This window comes from Schistocerca gregaria, chromosome 5, assembly GCF_023897955.1.
Source record: "Schistocerca gregaria isolate iqSchGreg1 chromosome 5, iqSchGreg1.2, whole genome shotgun sequence".
Classification (NCBI taxonomy): domain Eukaryota; kingdom Metazoa; phylum Arthropoda; class Insecta; order Orthoptera; family Acrididae; genus Schistocerca; species Schistocerca gregaria.
In genome coordinates this window covers 449,854,466-449,872,301 of record NC_064924.1, presented here as the reverse complement: position 1 = coordinate 449,872,301, position 17,836 = coordinate 449,854,466, and the positions used below count along the sequence as shown (strand labels likewise).

The 17,836-nt window shown below is 38.9% G+C and overlaps 1 protein-coding gene across 3 annotated transcripts in view; it reads right to left on the bottom strand.

Annotated features, from left to right (window-relative positions):
• Positions 1–12,730, bottom strand: part of LOC126271933 (probable ATP-dependent RNA helicase DHX35) — a 208,887-nt gene extending 196,157 nt beyond the window's left edge. The window contains exon 1 of one of the 3 annotated variants that reach the window (XM_049974353.1): positions 12,414–12,730. The gene's annotated coding sequence lies outside the window, so the exon portion shown is untranslated. The remainder of the gene's footprint in view (positions 1–12,413) is intronic. The other 2 variants (XM_049974354.1, XM_049974355.1) reach the window with 2 other exon arrangements.
• Between the last annotated feature and the right edge of the window lie 5,106 nt (positions 12,731–17,836).

Here is a 17,836-nt window from a genome sequence, read left to right as displayed (position 1 = left end):
CTGCAAAAATAGAAACAGACTTAAAACATTAGATTAATGTACTCAGTGTAGGAATCAAGCAGTAAAAACCATTATTCCTCTATGAGAGAGAAAGAAAAAAATATTACCAAAAATCCTGCACACAATGCTGGCATTAGGCCAGGAGTACCACTATTTTGTTTCACACGTCAAACACCAAGACAAAATGAAATAGTTATATATTAATGAAAGTTTTAAAACTCCAAGCTGTAAGGGTCTAAACAAATTTTAACATCTAACATTTTACAGAAATAGATCTGACATTATCAGCAAAAAATCTGAAATGAAACACATGAAAAGTAAATTTAACACTTAAAAGGTAGAAATTATGGACATCGGCAGCTTAAAGCAAACATCACATACTGTTTATGCACTTTACAGCCTTAGGAAAAAACTACTAACCCAAAAGATATTTACTCATGCCAATAGATCGAATTAGCCTACAAACAGTACCTACAGTAGGAAGGCAAAATGCAACTAAACAGAAATGAACCAAGTAGAGCAGCTACAAACAACAAAGGTAATCATATGGGCCAAACAGGAAATCATCACCTATGACTTGGTACAGTAAAAAAGTGCAGTTAAACACAAATTTAAAAAATTAATAAACCAACTATGTTTAACCTAATGCGAGGAAAAATGACTTATGTGAGAAGCAGACTTTATATTTTTATTTACATTTCTTTTTGCATACAGTTATCAAATGCTGACTTCTTGCACGATTAATACACAGTTTCACATACGAAAATGAGGCAATAAAAATCACAGCGTACATAATGTAATTTTTGCTCTCATTATTTGCAAATGGTAACCTAATATCCATTACTAACTTACAATTACTGTTGCCCGACACAGGTTATTTCATACTGTACTTAGGTATCATCTTTCACGGCTATGTTGCATATGATCTCTCACATTATTTGATTATTTTCATATTGCCATTATTTATAATTTTATAGATACGTAAACAGGAGTTAAGCTGATGTATGTCTGGTGTTGCAAGCCCTCAGTTTCTGCGAAGAGCAGTGGAGATAAGAGGAATGTTCGATGCGAGTCATTGGCTTTGATCAGTGATATAGGAAACAATGTGGATTATATATATAAAAAAAAAAAAAAAAAAAAACCAAAGATGCTGTGACTTACCAAACGAGAAACCCGGGATTGGAATGACTCCTTACTATCTCCCCTAAAACCCACGTCCTTTCATCTTTCTCTCCCCTTCCCTCTTTCCTGATGAAGCCACCAGGGGTTGCCAAAAGCTTGAAATTTCTGTGTGTGTGTGTGTGTGTGTGTGTGTGTGTGTGTGTGTGGTTTTTTTTATTATTTTTTTTTTTATTGTGTCTATCTACCAGCGCGTTCTTGTTTGGTAAGTCACAGCAAATATTTCCCTCTACTATATTCATAAACAATATGGATTCTATAACATGATGTTATTAGCTATTTTTTTAAATGAGCTGAGCTACAGATCACTGTCACCACAAACATGTTTATTTAGTTTCACTTTCGTTGGCTTCACCCACACACACACACACACACACACACACACACACACACACACACATCCATCCACACATATACAGACACAAGCAGACATATTTAAAGGCAAAGAGTAAGTGCAGAGGCAAAGATGATGTTGAATGACAGGTGAGGTATGAGTGGCGGCAACTTGAAATTAGGGGAGATTGAGGCCTGGTGGATAACGGGAAGAGAGGATATATTGAAGGTCAAGTTCCCATCTCCGGAGTTCGGATATGTTGGTGTTAGTGGGAAGTATCCAGATAACCCGGACAGTTTAACACTGTGCAAAGATGTTCCCGTGCACCAAGGCATGTTTAGCCACAGGGTGATCCTCATTACCAACACACACTGTCTGCCTGTGTCCATTCATGCGAATGGACAGTTTGTTGCTGGTCATTCCCACATAGAAAGCGTCACAGTGTAGGCAAGTCAGTTGGTAAATCACGTGGGTGCTTTCACAAGTGGCTCTGCCTTTGATCATGTACACCTTCCGGGTTACAGGACTGGAGTAGGTGGTGGTGGGAGGGTGCATGGGACAGGTTTTACACCGGGGGCGGTTACAAGGGTAGGAGCCAGAGGGTAAGGAAGTTGGTTTGGGGATTTCATAGGGATGAACCAAGAGGTTACGAAGGTTGGGTGGACGGCAGAAAGACACTCTAGGTGGAGTGGGGAGGATTTCATGAAGGATGGAACTCATTTCAGGGCAGGATTTGAGGAAGTCATATCCCTGCTGGAGAGTCACGTTCAGAGTCCGATCCAGTCCCGGAAAGTATCCTGTCACAAGTGGGGTATTTTTGGTGTTGTTCTGTGGGAGGTTCTGGGTTTGAGGAGATGAGGAAGTGGCTCTGGTTATTTGCTTCTGTACCAGTTCGGGAGGGTAGTTGCAGGATGCGAAAGCTGTTTTCAGGTAGTTGGTGTAATGGTTCAGGGATTCAGGACTGGACTAGATTCGTTTACCAAGAAGGCCTAGGCTGTAAGGAAGGGATCGTTTGATATGGAATGGGTGGCAGCTGTCATAAGAAGGTACTGTTGCTAGTTGGTGGGTTTGATGTGGACGGATGTGTGAAGCTGGACAGATGGAGGTCAACGTCAAGGAAAGTGGCGTGGGATTTGGAGTAGGACCAGGTGAATCTGATGGAACCAAAGGAGTTGAGGTTGGAGAGGAAATTCTGGAGTTCTTCTTCACTGTGAGCCCAGATCATGAAGATGTCATCAATAAATCTGTACCAAACTTTGGGTTGGCAGGCTTGGGTAACCAAGAAGGCTTCCTCTAAGCGACCCATAAATAGGTTGACATACGAGGGATCCATCATGGTAACCATGGCTGTTCCCTTTAATTGTTGGTATGTCTGGTCTTCAAAAGTGAAGAAGTTGTGGGTCGGGATGAAGCTGGCTAAGGTGATGAGGAAAGAGGTTTTAGGTAGGGTGGTAGGTGATCGGTGTGAAAAGAAGTGCTCCATTGCAGCGAGGCCCTGGACGTGCGGGATATTTGTGCATAGGGAAGTGGCATCAATGGTTACAAGGATGGTTTCCAGGGTTAACAGACTGGGTAAGGATTCCAGGCGTTTGAGAGAGTGGTTGGTGTCTTTGATGAAGGATGGGAGACTGCATGTAATGGGTTGAAGGTGTTGATCTACGTAGGCAGAGATACGTTCTGTGGGGGCTTGGTAACCAGCTACAATGGGACGACCGGGAAGATTGGGTTTGTGAATTTTAGGAAGAAGGTAGAAGGTAGGGGTACGGGGTGTCGGTGGGGTCAGGAGGTTGATGGAGTCAGGTGAAAGGTTTTGTAGGGGGCCTAAGGTTCTGAGGATTCCTTGAAGCTCCACCTGGACATCAGGAATGGGATTACCTTGGCAAACTTTGTATGTAGAGTTGTCTGAAAGCTGACAATCCCTCAGCCACATACTCCCGACGATCAAGTACCACGGTCATGGAACCCTTGTCAACCGGAAGAATGATGATGGATCGGTCAGCTTTCAGATCACGGATAGCCTGGGCTTCGGCTGTGGTGATGTTGGGAGTGGGATTAAGGTTTTTCAAGAAAGATTGAGAGGCAAGGCTGGAAGTGAGAAATTCCTGGAAGGTTTGGAAAGAGTAATTTTGAGGAAGAGGAGGTGGGTCCCGCTGTGATGGAGGACGGAACTGTTCCAGGCAGGGTTCAATTTGGATAGTGTCTTGGGGAGTTGGATCATTAGGAGTGGGATCAGGATTATTTTCTTCATGGCAAAGTGATATTTCCAGCAGAGACTACGAGTGTAGGACAGTAAATCTTTGACAAGGGCAGTTTGGTTGAACCTAGGAGTGGGGCTGACGGTGAGGCCTTTGGACAGGACAGAGGTTTCGGATTGGGAGAGAGGTTTGGAGGAAAATTTAACTACTGAATTGGGGTGTTGTGGTTCCAGATTGTGTTGACTAGAATTTTGAGGTGTTGGGGGGAGTGGAGCTGTAAATGGGAGATTGAGTAGATGGGAGAGACTGGGTCTGTGTGCAATGAGAGGAGGTTAAGGTTTGTTGGAAAGGTTGTGGAGGGTGAGCGAGTTGCCTTTCCAAAAGTGGGAAACCAGGAGATTGGATAGTTTTTTGAGGTGGAGGGTGGCATGCTGTTCTAATTTGCGGTTGGCCTGTAGGAGGATGCTATGAACAGCCGGTGTGGATGTGGGAGAGGAAAGATTGAGGACTTTGATTTGGGATAGGACTTGACAGGTGTGTTCATGGGCCGAGTCGATGTATAGGTGAAGGATTAGGCGGGTGAGGGCTATGGATTGTGCAGTTTGGAACCGGTATAAGGACTGATGGAAAGAAGGATTGCAGCCAGAGATGGGAAGTGTGAGATGGGAATGTGAGGCCTTTGGGGGTAATGCCAAATGTCAGACAAGCCTGAGTAAATAAAATATGGGAGCGTAATCTGGCTAGGGTGAAGGCATGTTTGATATATAGGGAGAGATAAAGGTGTCAAAAAAGCGAAAAAAGTGTTGGTTTGAGATGAGCTATGTTGATCCTGTGCTGAACTTAGGTTGGTGAACAACAATGGGTGCAAAGGTTAGGTAGTTGTGTTGTCACCAAAACAGATTAAAGGGTGGGGAAATTCAGGAAAATTCAGAAAAAACTGCGTGTAAATGTATTCAAAAGACTAGTTATGTACTGGCAGATTATGAAAATGAGGCTAACAATTGTCGGGCTCCTACCCTTGTAACCACCCCCCCCATGTAGAACCTGTCCCATGCACCCTCCCACCACCACCTACTCCAGTCCTGTAACCCGGAAGGTGTACACGATCAAAGGCAGAGCCACTTGTGAAAGCACCCACGTGATTTACCAACTGACCTGCCTACACTGTGACGCTTTCTATGCGGGAATGACCAGCAACAAACTGTCCATTTGCATGAATGGACACAGGCAGACAGTGTTTGTTGGTAATGAGGATCACCCTGTGGCTAAACATGCCTTGGTGCACGGCCAGCACATCTTGGCACAGTGTTAAACCGTCCGAGTTATCTGGATACTTCCCACTAACACCAACATATCCGAACTCCGGAGATGGGAACTTGACCTTCAATATATCCTCTCTTCCCGTTATCCACCAGGCCTCAATCTCCGCTAATTTCAAGTTGCCACCACTCATACCTCACCTGTCATTCAACATCATCTTTGCCTCTGCACTTCCGCCTTGACTGACATCTCTGCCCAAACTCTTTGCCTTTAAATATGTCTGCTTCTGTCTGTATATGTGTGGATGGATATGTATGTGTGCGCATGAGTGTATACCTATCCTATTTTCCCCCCTAATGTAAGTCTTTCTGCTCCCGGGATTGGAATGACTCCTTACCCTCTCCCTTAAAACCCACATCCTTTCATCTTTCCCTCTCCTTCCCTCTTTCCTGACGAAGCAACCGCTGGTTGCGAAAGCTCGGAATTTGTGTCTGTGTTTGTGTGTTTTTTGATTGTGCCTATCTACCGGCACTTTCCCGCTTGTTAACTCATGGAATCTTTGTTTTTAATAAACTTCATGATTGAATATACATGTTGCAAAGGTGCTGCAAATATCACAAGTTTTTAATACAAATGTCTGCAAGGATATCTTGGAGAGGCTCAAGTTCTTATTCTGATTTAAAGACTTTTGTGCAATGAATACTTTTTCTCTTAATGTTGAATTATATGTCATCATATGAAAGCAGTGAATGGAAACAGGCATAGTAGGCTAATTTACAAATGTGTTTATCACCAAAATTTGCAATAACCCTAATATATATGTGGCTGAACCTAACCATTTCAGCAGATTATCAATGCGTTTCTTCCAATTCAATTTCTCATCAATGCACACATGCAGAAATTTTGAATATTCTGCCTTAGCAACAGACCTCTGTTTCAAGTCTGTATTTATCACTGGTGTTATGCCATTTACTGTAAACGCTTGTATACGCTGTGTTTTCTCAAAATTTGGTGAGAGTCCATTTGCAGAGAACCACTTAATAATCTTCTCAAAGACTTTGTTTTGGCATAAGCTGTCACCAGCACACCGGCCATCAAAGATCCAGTGCTAAGATCGATAGTAGGAGCTGAATCAAGCATGCACATCCTGAGAGAGGCCAAAGACACACACGCAAGGAACATTCCGCCAATGCCCTCAACAGCACATATTTAGACCGCCGATGCTGACTGGAGGGTACTCACTCGACTCACTACTCGCGTCTGTCAGTTCAATCGTAGAGAGGCCTCAGTTCACATCGCAGGTTATGACAGTACATAGGGACCAGATTAGTGACTACAGTGAGACTAAAGTTTGTGATAGCAAGATTACCAATATCGTCTGCAAGAGGACTATTACTCATGAGCTTGTACCGCAACACATGAACTCTATTCAAAATATGCAAATGTTCATGTAAATAAAAAAATAACATATAAAATCACGTGTGTATTTGTGTTGCGGAAAGAGGATACTGGCCACCCATAACAACATCCTCTCCCTTGCTTCTTCGCAATAGAAGACTCTACACTGTTATTTCCTCAGCTAATTCTTGTTTGTCTGGTGTGATTATTATACTAGTAGCATCAGCAGAAAGAAGTAGCTTTGTATATACAGGAATAGAGTGGCAAGTCATTAACATATATAAAGACCAATAAGGCACCTAATTCTCGTCTCTGTGGTACACCATTCTTGATACCTCCCCTGTTAGAGGTCCCTGCTGATTTTTGGAGACTTGTCTGTACTGTTAATTTTAACATTCTGCATTCTTCCAGTTAAATATGAATTAAGGTAAACGTAAATAATTATCTGTACTTAGATGCTCTCTCTTTTGGTCCTTTTTTTATATATTGGTCTGACAATCATTTTCAGTGGTGCACTGGGAAAAACATGAACTTTTTGTTATTATTTTCCCAACCAGCTGAGTGTTTCTTTAGCTGTGGAACTATTTTGATTACATCTTCTCTTTCAGTTTCTCAAATTTAAATCCATCATGTGTCTTGCAGCAGTATACTGCCTTGCTAAGTTGATTTGTCCCTCTAATGGCACCAGTTGGGGAGTTAAATTAATCAAGAATGTTATAAAACTGTTCCTGGGTATTATACCAACTGACCCTTTTCTCCTCTTTTCAGTACATCTGTCAAGACAGGTATCAACTGGCTGTCATCCTTACCTCTCTTTGTGATGAGAGAGTCTTAACTCCTTCCTCTCGTGACATCTGTTAGCATTCCATACCATCTTCTTCCTCTCCCTCTTTCCCCTTTTACTTTTCCTTCCACATTTCATATGTAATGTGTGTCCCATCAACGATGTTTCCCTATTATGAAGTTTCTCTCTTCTCCTACCTTGCTCAGCATCTCATTACTAATCTAGTCGATCCTTTCAGTTTCTCCATTCTATAGATCAATTTTTTTATCTTGGCGGTTCGCGCATGCCTGCCCAGACATGGGAGATTGCTGCGTTGCCAGTTGCACGCGCCAAGCAAACTTACGTTTAGGGGGGAGCGCGCAGTTTATGAAGTAAAGTCCCCACGGCCGCATTAACCCTTTCGCTGCTACAGAGACGTGCTCCCCGCATTCCGTGCTGTGCATGATTTTGTCATCGCCTGTGCAGACACATGGCGTTCCAACTGCTTTGACACACTTATCATTCGATTTCACAAAATCTATTTGGACCAAAAATTTGATTTTTACACATCATCTTGACTGATACCTTCCCCCCATTAATGACTTAATTTTGTTTCGATGTTCAGTGCAGTTATTGTGCAGCATTAAATGTAGTAAACCACTGCACAAAATTTTGAAGAGTTTGCAGAGGTAAAAGTCCATAGCGTTTACTTTCTGTATGGTTGATTTCAGTTGCCACTAGATATATTTCAAAAAATTGCATTCAAACAAATAAAATTCATGAAGTAAGAGTTCGATATTGTTTTTAAATAAAGAAAATATTAAGCACCAAATAAAGTTTGAACTCTGAACATTTCGCTTAGCAGCCAAACACTGTAACCCTTACGCTAACGCAGCTTGTAATTTAATAGACTTCCTGGAGGACTTTAAACTTGGACGCAAAATACCGACAAACACTGTTGGTATGACTATGAATTACTCACATTTCGTCGAAGTACAATAGGAAATAAACAATTACCGCTTTATTGCGAAGAAGCGGTTAGTGAGAATGATACAGATACCTTTCCTTGCTATTGTCTGAATTAGGAGGCTTATTGCTTGTTTGGTTTAATTAATTAACAGAATATGAAGCAATTGGTATAAAGAATGCTTTTTCCAAACTGTCTATAAAAGAAATTCTGCTATCAAGACATTGCTTTCGTTCAGTTACTTTATTTATGACTTCATTTTTAGAAACATTCAGACACTCGTCCGTGATCTGTATTGCAGTCGAGCTCTGGCAACGGCGTTCTCTGTTCATTGGCTGACTGTGTTTTGTGACGTTAGATGCGCAGAACAAACCTTAACTCTGCCGCCGTCATAAATGATGTGCATTTTAGTGAATAACCACATTTCAAATCTTTCAAAAAGAAAGTGTTCTTTTTGTCTGTCTATCCACATTTCTGAACCACGGGACACTACATTCTACACAAAACATTTGGTTTATTTTATGTATGATATAAGCACATAACATGCATCAAAATATTTTGCAGAAAGCTGAAAATTAACTATTATGTCTTCTGAATTTACTTGCGGTTTTAGTTTTTATGATGAGAAATCCCTAAACATAGGTAAGTGTCCTTAAATATGATGCAGGCAAACATGAGGCTACACTACCGGTCAATCTGTTACCAACCTCTACATCGCAGGCTTTGCCAACTCGCAACCAAATTATTATCTTTCAACTTACTGCAGACCTTGAGCTACGCCACAGTTTAATCTGTCACTAAAAGCAAGATTTTGACGGGGTTTTATACCACATTCAATCCTATTCTGAAAATGTACATACCAGAATTTATACAGTACATACAGGGCATGTACATTAATATTAATCTAGCTGGTAATTTTAATGGAACTCTTTCCCCCCATAGATTGGTAGTCAAGTATGTTGTCTTTTTAATTGGACAACCGAAGTCAAAACTGAATAAAATGCATCCTATTCTTTATTTGATCCTCCCGAGCTAGTTTATTTTTGTGGTTGTTGGGCTTCATTTCCACTCAATTTTATTTGCAATTTCTGGAGGATTAGCATTTATGTAATCAATTTGGTAGCAATAAAAATGAGAGCAGTGAAATTCCAGGCGACTGAATTTAATGCTACCTCCAACATGTTTGCTAGTTATTACATATTCTATCACACTGAATGATAAATCTGTTATTCTGGTGTCTAAAATCATTATATCTTTAAGATTATATGAGTTCAATATACCCGATAAACTTGAATTACTATTGTGACAGGAATTTGTGTCAACATTTGAGACACCTAAAAAAAAACAATTAGTTGCTTGACCATGTCAGAAAATTTTTATATTTGATGTGTGAATTCCCCAATCATTAGTAGTCAAAAAATATTTTTAAAAAATTGTTCTTTATTATTTTGAAATGGTGGCCACATTTGTTCCAGGTTGCATGAGTTTTTTTAAGAATTTGCAAGTATCTACATTTTTTACAATTATTCAGTAGTGGCTTGTCCTAAGCCTTTCAGATAAAATGCATTTAGTACAACACACACTGGGCTACAAATTAACATCATTATCACTTAGCTGAATGTATTCTAAAATATATATTTAATAGTTCAAAGTTATCAGCCACAAATTAAAAAAACTCAATTTTTGAACAGTAATTTTCCAAAGAAAGATTATTTTCTCAGCTTTAATATTTTTTCTGCTATTACACTGTATAGTATAATACAGTTACTTTTTTCTAGGGTATCAATGGTGTTCAGCTTACACTTAAAAAATACACTATTTTAAAAAAAGGGATTTTTTAATTTTTCCATTTTCTGGCCTGCAATATCTTTGTTGGGGGATCAGATAAAAATCTGAAAATTTCACAGTTAATAGGCCTTTATGATATCAAACTTCAGTATAAACTGCAACTGAGATTCAAATGGAATTTACGGGGAAAAAAAATATTACAAACAAGAGGCAAAAATACATTTTTTAACATCTGAGATATCTGGTAGGCTAATCAAAATATATAAACTGCATAATGTAGCACACCACATTACACTAGTTAATGATTGTCGAAACAATGCTGCGGTAATTGTTTCAGCAGGCCAACAATTGCTTCTTGGAGCCTATACAAATCTGGTTGTAGCCATCCCCCTTACACCAACAATTGTCTGCTCACACTTATTTAGCTAGAAGTTCTTGAAGTGTAGAGTTGAAAAATGGTGTATCCACGTTATGTTGGTGGTGGTGTTATTAATGAAGCATGTCAACATGTCATGAAAGTATGTATGGAGTGCATCCTAAAGACATTACTTTAATCAAAAATTACAGAGAAGAAGAAAAAGCAATGTTTTACTTACGAGTTGGCCCAGAGGTCAAATTAACAATCAAGTACCATGAAATTAAATATTTAAAAAAATATTTTGTCACCTTTTTGACCAGTCTTACACAAACCCTTTTGAGAAACATAAGTAACCTATAACAGAAGAACTTTGAGAAATAACATTTGATCATTATTCTAAATATAAAAGCCCCTATGTCAATCTCATACCAGGAAAATCATTGTGCCCAACATGGGGCATTGTGTCCAACAAGGAGAATTCACCCAACAAATATAAAATTTTTCTGAGACGGTCAAGAAAACAGTGCTGGACCATTTGGTATGGATGGACCCTTAATTCTAGTGAGCCTATTCTGCAGCACTGGTAATATTTTACTCACGGCAGTGGTAGCAGCTGCAGTATAGTGTGCTGATGTTGGCCATAAGGTATATAATGAATGCTGTTCCTACTCTATGACCGACAGGTTCTTGTATGTACCCTCGCCTACTCAGTAAATTTTCTTCGTAAATCAAACATTTCATAACGAAACATTCGCATTAATATGAATGTTATAATTCCGTGCAGTCAATGGTCATCACCAACATCAGCAAACTGCGTAAATGACAACTTAAGAATAATTTCGCCACAGCACTGTTCCAAGATAAAAAGAGCTTAGAGCTTTTTTTTATTTTTAATATACTGACCAACAAAGGGTTAATGTTACCCACAGTAATTACTTACTACTGGCTATCCATTTAATTTAAAGTTCATCTGCTTCCAGCCATCTTCCGTCACTGCCAATGCAAGTGAAATATGTTGATTTATGAATGCCTGTAATTCAATTCTTAGGCAAGTCTACTGTGCATGAAAATGTAGCAGACACAATGGCCTTGTTTGTTCTACATCTTTACAATGCTTACTACAGAAGGAAGCTCTTTGTGTATAACTGCACAGTCATTTAGCCTTAAAAAACCATGACTGTGTAATAAGGTATGAAAAGATTTACACAACACTTTTATACAAGTCATAATAAATTTGGTAACAAGAATTTGCAAACTTTGACTTGGAATAATGGTTTTTTGTTCAGACACGTGTGTGATACTGTACAATTGCTCTGTGGCTAAATACAAAGGTTCAGGGTTCAATCTTCAGTTGGTTGCAATTTTTCATTTGTTTTTTTTTTTAATTTAGTCACTAATCCCTTATTCCAACTTGGGTAACAACTTATTAATGTGAAATACGATATCCTCCACCCTCCCCCCATAACTGGCTCGACAAAGCGCTTCAAATGTTGGTAGAATACAACGGCATGTCATGTCAAATACCACAATGCCTAATAACTTCTGTATAGTTCAAACCTACATCTGTGTCGAGGTTATCCTTGTTTTACTGTAGGATAATTCGCTGTCCAACATCATTATGTATAGCGAGATCCCAAATATAATTTTCATAGGTGGAACATTAATTAAGATTCACAAAAATTCTACTGTTTTTAATTTACTGGCAATACTTGTTATTTAAGGCAAAAATGTCAGTTTTCCATATAAGCAGATTTTAGTAGCAACACTAACGATAACATTTCTAAGTCAACTGGGCCAAACGTCAAATTGTGGGTTCTGGTTCTTAGAAATTCTGCAGTTATGCAATTAAGGCCCACATGAAATCCCAAAGATGTAAGTCAAGGAAAACATTTCCAAAAATATGACGACGAAACTGTTAGTAATGCTGTCGTAATGTTTCCCTGTTTTGCGAGTGCAACAGGACAATGATAGGCGACAGGGAAAAATTAAAGACTGTGATGCTCCTGCAATATACATGACAGTTATGTTCGCCCATAGGAGTGTCAGAATTCATGCTTGGGTTTTGCTGTATACGACTACCCACACCGATAAAGAAATAAGCGAACAAATCTGTTCGGGAAAAATTATACCCAAACCACGCAAAAATTTCCTCATACATCGCCTTAGCTTACCTCGTGAGCTGTCTTGTCTATTAATCCGTGAACAGTAAACGGACTATACATTCAGGAGTTCCAAACAAAACAGCAAATTCACTTTTTCATATGAGTACGATACCGTAACACATCGCAACTTCAACATTAAATGCAGCGGGCACAAGTTTCATGCAATTTGACAAAAAATAATCTCGGTGTAAACAGTTTTGCCTGACTACATATAAGCCCTACAACTTCACTCCAACACATCCACACACTACCACAATTGTTATTCCGCGCGCCAAAGATTACTATAACACGCAACCTTTCTGCTTTGGCGTTTGGTACCAACTGTCAAATATGATATCACAGCTTCGTCATTTCTACTCTGTGCTGCGTCATAGAGCATGATAAAATGTGGTAACGTCATGCGATATTCAACTCCAGGGATCCAGTAGGATGCAATACAATTGCGAAAGTACACATACGTATTACGTAAAAGTGCCAATTGCTTTATGGAGCCGAATTGAAATATGCAGTTATGAATTTCTGTTACCTACTTTTCGACTGACATGTTCCACTGGGAATATGAAATATGAAACACGGAACTAACCATTTAACGTCAGAAATAGGATTTCCGTCAAAAATTAAAAGCTTTGGGGAAAATGCAAGTACATATAAGGCTATATGCTTAGGTTATTTATGTAACGTAAAATCTTTTATACGTACAATATATGACAGATGTTAGACAATTGTTTAGTGTACAGTAACATTAGACAATTACTGATTTGATGCCTATATTATGAAACACGGTGAAAAACTATTCAATTAAACGGATTTGACAGTTTTTAATGCATTCACTTGATTGGTGCTCTTTATATTATAATTGTTGTTGTTGTGGTCTTCAGTCTTGAGACTGGTTTGATGCAGCTCTCCATGCTACTCTATTCTGTGCAAGCTTCTTCCTCTCCCAGCACCTACTGCAGCCTACATCCTTCTGAATCCGCTTAGTGTATTCATCTCTTGGTCTCCCTCTACGATTTTTACCCTCCACACTGCCCTCCAATACTAAACTGGTGATACCTTGATGCCTCAGAATATGTCCTACCAACCGATCCCTTCTTCTAGTCAAATTGTGCCACAAACTTCTCTTCTCCCCAATCCTATTCAATACTTCCTTATTAGATTACACAGGATATTCTAATTACTAATGAGGAATTCCGTTATTCGACAGAATGAGTTTTTAGAAGAAATGGTTTTAGTCTACAATTCTGCTGCTTGTCAGAAATTTTATTTCTCCATGAAGATTGTGGAGAGTTTTATAATCGTGTATTTCCTTCAGTGATCTGTAAATAAGCTGGAGTGGAATTCCTACTGTTACAGCGTGTCGGCCAAATTTTCCTGTTTTTCATATTTTGTCCAACTGCAAAATGAGGCCCAAGAAATGTCACAAGAACGAAAAGTAAACATGTCTTGATTCCGTATCCACTTGAACTAATTACAGTATAGTCCTGATGTATGATCGTGAAATGGCAGCTCTGCCATATCATATCAATTTTCTTTTTTTTTTTTTTTTGTGATCCGGACATTGACAAGGTGATAATAAAATGTCTTCTGTTTTATTTCTCTTGTACTTCATTCGTACACCTACATCTACATCTTCACCCATATTCCGTAGTAAAGCACTGTCGAGTGCATAACAGAGGGTACTTCCCATTGTACCAGTTATTTGCGCTTCTTCTCGTTCTATTCGCGACTGGAGCGTGGAAAGAGTGATTCAATGCCTCTTTTTCTCGCTGTAATAAATCTCATATTGTCCTCACAATCGCTGTAGGATACATTGTGTTATCGTACAAAACGATTGTGAGATGCTTCAGAAATCGATAAATCGGGTAGGCTAATTTACTGCGCAAATATTTGTGTAACTCGCAAAATAATATGTTGTAAGCAGTGCAGATGGTGGTTGGTGGTTGGACATAGTGGTCATAGTTTGCTCATAAAAATTACGATGCATTAAGAAAGTTTTGGTGTTAACGTAAATGCTGTAGGCAACGTATTGCTTCAAATTTAAAGTACTGATATGCAAAAATATATTTCGATTTACACTAAGCAGTAGACGAAATTTCGATTTTTACATCAAATATACTTTTTAGCCCTTCCTCCACCCTTTTCATCTAGTTCAAGCACATTTTGTGCGCAAACAGAGCCAGCAGTTCGTGAAGCCACGATTGGCAATCGGCTAAGATTAATTTTAATCACAAGGTACATCATAATACTGACATATGCGTTTACAGATGGCCTGGGAATAATGTCAAAAGTCACAACAGTAAAAGAGGCAATTTCAGAAGAAGTTGGACGTTTGTATACACAGATAATTCTGGAGGGTGTTGAGTTAGTTAGGCTACTAGTTCTGATTTTTTGATTCTATTAAAAATATGTTCTCAACACTCACTAAGACACATGCAAAACCCTTTTTGTTTTGGAGCTTAACAATATTAAATGAACATTATTGAATATTTTGTTGTTACTTATAAAGCTAAATCATCTGAGTGACAAGGTGAATCCTGGAGCTGCAGTCCTGGACAATCAAGACAGAAACTGACAAGATCACTGTACCCATAAGAGTTGTGGATTTGGAAACCTGCTGATGGGGACTCGTTTTTGGAAAAAGAACTCTCAAGGCATATTACTAAATTCTTGGTCACACAGAGAGAGACTGAAATTTCTTGTCTTATTTTAATGTGACAGATGACAGGAATCTGGATGCATGCTGAAGTTCTATACTCAGAGGAATCTCATTATGTTCACCAAACCGTTTCTCCGCCATAGCTGTCATATATGTTGGAGAATAATCCAGCCAGAAGCAGAACAATTCCTCAGTATGTATTTGTTGAACTGATACGATCACACCATTATCCATAATATAAGTATACTGGTCAGCATGAAGACAGTCATCTATTCTGGGTAGCAAAATGAGGCAAATAGGATCTGCTGCAGGGACCAGTGGCCTTTGTATTTTTATGAACGGCCTGGAAGTCTAGTTTTAAGAAATACCATTGTACCACAGAAAGAAGAGTTTATAATTATAAACACACCAATGGCTCAATTTTCTTACAAGAAGATGATGCAGAAGATGTAAAGAAGTAGCCCAAAAAAGTCTTCCACTCACTCTTACATTAAATGCACTGTTTATACCAAAACATTGAGCACATTGACTTTCTCATTATGGCTATAAGAAAACAGAATGGGGAACACATATCTGGATCTATAAAAAGCCAAACTGTGCTGATATTAATACTAATGGAAATTCATGCTGACCATGGCAGTATAAAATGGCGTACTTTAGAGTCATGATTAATAAAATTTTAAGGCAACTGGTCTTAGCAAGCAACATCATCACGGAAACAACAGTTCTAAAATAAATTATGGCCAATAATTACAAAATAATAATGTAGGTCGAAGACTGCACAAGAAAGTGAAAGGACTACACTAATATGAAAACTCTGCAAGTTCAGCAAATAATGCTGCTTCTAACAATAGCAGTGGAACGAATGCATGATATGCTACAATTACTCAAAATGGACAAATATCAGACAAAATAGAAGAATGGCTATGATAGTTGATTAGTTATCTAATTCCATGCTCCATACATCATCTGCATGATAAATTATAATGGTTTGGAATGAGTCATTTTATATTCACACCACAAGTTATTTTGTAAATGTGGGTACATACCAATGATTTATAACTGTTTTATTTTTTTAAGAATGTGCCAACACAGTTCCTACCCACCACTATTTACATTTTACAATAATAGAAGTGTTCTGCCAAATACGAGTTGTCAGGGAGAAACTTGTTCAGTTTGTTTTCAAAATTTTTTTTGCTGTCAGACAGGCACTTTTTACAACTGGGTAAGTGATCAAAAATTTTCATTGCAGCATTGTGCACACTTTCTTGTGCTGAAGACATCCATAATACAGCGTAATGAATAGTATCTTTTTCTGGTATTGTACTTACATACATTGTTGTTCCTTTTCAACTGCAGTAGATCATTCACTGCAAACTGTTGTGGTTGGCAACAGAGCCAACCGTATTGCTAAAGAAGGCCCGAAATGCACGCGTCTCAGCTCACGCAGGCTGGCGTGAGGTCTGGAACATGACAAGGGAATTAGAATTGAGAAAAACGGACGTAACTGGTGGAATACTTAACTTTAATCCATTAATGGAGAACGTCGCTCTTTATGGTACATGATTCACATTATCAATAGTACGGATACTGGCGCTTTGCTAGGTCATAGCAAATGATATAGCTGAAGGCTATGCTAAATATCGTCTCGGCAAATGAGAGCGTAGAGGTCAGTGAACCATCGCTAGCAAAGTCGGCTGTACAACTGGGGCGAGTGCTAAGAAGTCTCTCTAGACCTGCCGTGTGGCGGCGCTCGGTCTGCAATCATTGATAGTGGCGACACGTGGGTCCGACGTATACTACCGGACCACGGCCGATTTAAAGGCTACCACCTAGCAAGTGTGGTGTCTGGCGGTGACACCACACAAACCTCATCATAAAATAAATATACTGTGAAATAATGGTCAAATGCCTATCTCCTACAAGAAGATCGTTGCTCAGGACCACAAATTTTTCTTACAGCACGTTTTTGAATAATGAGTACTTTCTTTCTTAAAGATGAGTTGTCCAGAACATTATTCCAAGTAGCATTATTGAATGAAAATACGCAAATAATGTCAATTAATTGATATGTCTTTCTTTAAGAGGTACAATGTTTCTAAGTGGTAATGTGGGTGAGTTGTTTTTGGAGTAACAAAATGATATTTGCCACTTTAAACTTTCATCAATATGGACATCTAAGGATTTGGAAGTTTCATCTACATCTGCATATATACTTTTCTAGCCCTGTACTGTGTTTGGTGGAGGGTACCCTGTACAGCCACCAGTCATTTTCTTTCCAGTTTCAGTCATAAATAGAGCAAGGGAGATACAACTGCCTATATGCATCCATCTGTATCCACCCTTTTTGTTAATTCCTCGCCATGTTCTACACTTATCATTTGAGTAGTATCCCTAGACATGCACATCTGAATATGTTGGGTCCTTCTCAAATTGAGAGTGACGCCACTCACAGAAAACCAGTCAATGATACTTTTAAGAATTATCTTTTCTTGTGGTGCTGTGTATGTAGTTGGATTGATTACAGTGCTACTATAATTCGCAAAAAGAACTAATACTGGCTGTTGAATATTAGACAGAAGTTCCTTTACATGCATAAGGAACAATATCAGACCTAAGGTTGAGCCCTGGGGAAATCAATACCTGATTTTTTTTTTCCACTGTCAGAATAATTTCTCCTGACTACATTGATTGAATTCAGAAAGTACCATATTTCGTATTATTTTGGTTGTGCACTGGTTGGCTATACCGTCAATTGCATAAAATCTCAATTTCT